The sequence below is a fragment of the Acanthisitta chloris genome, unplaced genomic scaffold (genome assembly GCF_000695815.1).
Source record: "Acanthisitta chloris isolate BGI_N310 unplaced genomic scaffold, ASM69581v1 scaffold3997, whole genome shotgun sequence".
Classification (NCBI taxonomy): Eukaryota; Metazoa; Chordata; class Aves; order Passeriformes; family Acanthisittidae; genus Acanthisitta; species Acanthisitta chloris.
This window is the reverse complement of record NW_008680906.1, coordinates 14,910-19,235: the sequence shown is the minus strand read 5'-3', so window position 1 is coordinate 19,235 and position 4,326 is coordinate 14,910.

Below are 4,326 nucleotides of genomic sequence, written 5' to 3'. Positions count from 1 at the left end.
CACTGACCACTTCTGTACAGCACGCTGGGCTTTCCTTCTTTCCCAGTATCCCTGTGTTTATCACCTGGGACGTTGCCCTCCAAAGAGATGCTTTATGCAAAAAACATTTGCCCTTTTCTGCCTGCAGAGCTACATGATAATGCTGAGGCCCAGGGGCCAGAGCTGGGGCTGAACTAGGATGCAGGGTTAACTTTCCCTGGGTCCCTAGGCAGCATTTAGGACTTCTCTGCTGAAACTATCCATTGCCTTCCCACCCTCTTGCATGTGAGCAGAGCAGTGGGTGGAGGTCCCAGGACCAGATGGGCTGGATGAGGAGGTGCATTGGGAGCCCAGACCTGCCAGTTGTTCCTCTCCAGGGATCACTGCTGGTCACTGCTGCAGCCTCCTATGCTTCTGCAATCCAGCAGCTAAGCGCTTGGAGTGGTGCCTGCGCGTAGAGGCATCATTACAAAAATCAGAGTCAATTCTGCCCATCCCTCTCGAGAAAACACAGCATTTTGAGGTTGTTCTCAAGCTTGCAGTCTGAGATTTCCAAGCTAAGCCCATGATTTATCTGCCAACCTGCAAAGAGGATTTGCAAGCAACAGAAGAAACTTGAGATGAAGCAAAGGTCCAGCTTCATCCAGACTCCCACCATCCAGACAGGACTATGCTCAGAGGCTGCTTGTGTCTCTCCTTGCAAGTAAAGGCAGTCTGTGCCAAGCCAAAAGGCAAGATGGTACAACATGAGCAGTCTCCTGATAGCCAAAAAAATTAGCTGCTCTGATCTGGCCCCATGGTCACACCTGACAGGATAAGGCAGAAAAGAGTGTTTAAGAAGAGACATGCTTGGAAACATCATCACTTTTATGGTGCTTCCAGCATCACTGCTTAGGTCCCTGGGGGATGCAGCCAAGAGATTTGTCTGAAGCTTTGCTTGCTTTTTAATCATCTTTAAATGCCTCCCATGATAGTCATTTATACAGCAAAGAGCAGGAAACAACTAAGGCTCCCAGAGGCAAAATTTCCACCAGTGACAACCAGAAGCCACAGTGAAGTCACTCCTCACCCTTCATAGGGACACCTTTTAACACAATGAAAACTGACGGGCTGCTTGAGGTGTCGGGAGAGGAACAGCAAGGCAGACACATCCTTTCTCCACCTGCAATGAAGTAAGTATATGTCTAGAGGAAGCAGTAAGCTCTGTATCTGTACAAACCCCCTCCTGACCAACCACAAAAATCCCAAGAGGAATACACTACATGAAAAAAATTTTTTTTTGGCTAGCTGCAAAATTTAAAAAGAAACTATTTTAAAACATATATTTTTAAGGGCCTAAATCAGCAACTCCACTTTTGAGGTGGAAAACCTTTTCTGGACCAAGTCTTCTGGACCAGGTTGGGCTTGGTGAGGTCCTTAGCCAAGTCCCTTATCCCACAGCAAGACAGAGTTGGTCATGCCAGTGGAACCGCACAAGCAATGTGGTGTCTGACTGATTTGGTAGATTAGGGATGCTTCGGCACTGTTTTGCCTACGTTGCTCTACTACCAAATTCAATTGCAGCATTTTACCTCCCATTTGCACTGGTGCATGATGGTTTTTGCCATCTTCAGTTCCCATGCAGCTTTCAGGTCTCGGGAACAGCCCAAAGTGGTAAAAGCACCCCCACCAGCCACTGGGAAACACACCCAAATCTCACCAAGAATCACTGGACACCTATTTATCTTGGTGATTTCAAGGGGGCATCTGCCACAGGATTGAGGTTTCATGGTTGCGTTTAAGGTCCTCTTCCAGTTTTGAGCTCCAAAAGAGAAGCTACAACATACTCTGTTCCTTCACAAGGAGTGGTATTTGGCATGGCCTTCTCCCCACCCAACTCTCACCCCAGGAGCAAAAATAAATGAAAAGTAAAAGAAAAAGTCAGGCTTCATATTCTGGATGGATATTTATTTGCTTAACAGATTTTCTTTTTTTCTTTTTTTTTTTCTTTTTTGGTACAAAGCATCCAGGAAAGCTTTTACTTCTCTTTTTAAAAAATAAAAACTAAGTTTCTTTTAAAAAAAGACACATGAAAAGGAAAAAAAAAAGTCAATTATTTGCAATTGCTCTGTTTTTATTCTGCCTTCCCACCCACCCACTTCCCTTCCCCCCTCCCTTAATTTGGACTGATTTTCATTCTTTTCCATATATATTTAATAAAATAAATAAAGGATTTTCTTTGTCGTGTATTGCAGTGCCATATTTTTTTTAAAACAAAGGCTTCATGGCTCAACATTGCAAGGTAATAACAAACAAAAGGATTATACATTAAAATCCTCCCCCTCTCAAGACTCCCCCTAGCCCTCCCCTCCAAACCACGAAATAGAATACAATTCAAGTAGTCTTTTTTTTTTATGTTTTAAATGTATGGATATATAAGACAAAGCAAGTACAGAACTGGTTAACAGAGTGTCCCCATTTTATTAGCAAGTGAGAGTATATTAGGGAGATGTAATTGATTCCCCCATTTTTATGGTTCCTAGACAGATAATATATATTATTTTAAACCCAACCTATTTTACAGCCCTCTGCCCACCTCTCAAACCCATACACTCACCAAGTCCCAAGCCTCAAGCCTCAAGCCAGAGACTTGCCTTTCTCCCCCATCCCATGCAGCGGTCCCAGCCCTACAGCACCCCCAGTGCAACCCTCCACAAACCCAGGGAGGGGAGCTGGGGAGGGCAGAGGGTGTGGGGCAGGGAGAGGAGGGTCCGGTGAGAAGGACGCAAAGGGCAAGAGAAGGAAAAGGAGATGGCAGGGGCGGAACTGCTGCTTCTGCAGGGGCTTGGTGTCGAGGTCTGCCCTCCTGCCTGCTCTCTGGAGCGTCGGCGCGCGAGAAAGCCGTCAGGGTGGGGAGGAAACGGTAGGTCCCCCACGGCTTGGGAAGCCAAGCTCTGCCAGGGGTCAGTGCAGAAGCAGGGCCTTGAGTTCTAAGTGGCAACACCTTCACCATTCAAAATAGTTTGTCTCTAGAACAGTTCCCTTTTAGTCTAAAACGTGGTGGTTTTGTTGTTTTGGTTTGGGTTTTTTTCCCAAAAGAAAGAATGCGTGTCGATGTATTTCTGTGTGTGCGTGCATCTGTGTACATGAGTAACAGCCAACTAGCTCATATGGTCATGACCAAGCTATATTTCAGAAGAGAAAAGAAACACATTTATCACACTTTTCCTAAAACGAAAAGCTAAAATTTCAAGTTCAGTATTCGCTATCTTGTCCTTCCCTCCCCACCCTCCCTTGCTATTTCTGGGTTTTTTCCCTTCCAACTTACTTTAGCACCATAACACATTTTAAACATTACAATCCCTCTTCAGATACTACACAAAATGTCCCATAAAAATAGTGCTTTTTTGCCAAAAAAGTTATATAATATATTATATATATAAATCAACTAAATCCGTGGCAAATGTGCAATGCAGACGCCTCCTCCATTTAAAGTGAGCATCAGCTCACTTTTTTCTTTTTTTTCTTCTTTCCCCTTTCCTTTTCCTTCTCTCTTTCTTGCTTTGTCTCTCCTCTTCCTCTCTTTCTCACATCATCGGTGATTTCATAAAGGTGCAAGTCGATTTGGAATCTTGTAATGAAGCACACACACAAAAACGCAGATGGGGGTTCCTCAGAACTTCTTCTCAGGTACGTTTTTCTTACAAAGGTGCAAAAGAAAGTTATAAAAATAAGAAAACCAAAAGAAAAAAACAACAACAACAAAAAAAGAAGAAAACTGTGGGGTGGGAATGAGGCAAAAAAAATTTATCCCTCAATATTTCTCCCCGGTTTATTGGTATATTTCACTTTATTGTCAAGAAAGACATGGAATGGATTCTTCTTGAGAAAAAAGATTAAAAAAATTTTAAACGTCGTATCCTTTTTCCTTCTTGCTCTTTCTTTTGTCTTCTGGCGTTGGCACCAGGGATGTCACGCAGCAACTGGCAGCAAAAAGTTCAAGTGCCAAACTGTCCCTTTGCAAGTACAGGCTTGGAAATACTGGGGGCACGGGGGAACGAAACAGGCCTGGGAAATGAAACAACCCTCCCCCCCATCCCAAAAGGACGATGCCGTGGGAGCGGTGCTGCTCCCCACCGCTGCTGCCGCCACCATCCCCTCCTTGCTGTGTCAGTTGTTTGGTTGGGGCCGGAGCGGCATGAGGGTGCCCCACCGCCCTGCTCCTCGGCTCGGCGGCCCCGGGGACGGAGGGGCTTGGGGGTCGGGAATCACCAGTCCTCCCGCCCTCCCCCAGGAGATCAAAAATCGAGACAGTTGGTCAAGGTTCATTTCTGGGGCCCAGCCGTTTCTGGGGAGGCTCGTGCTGCT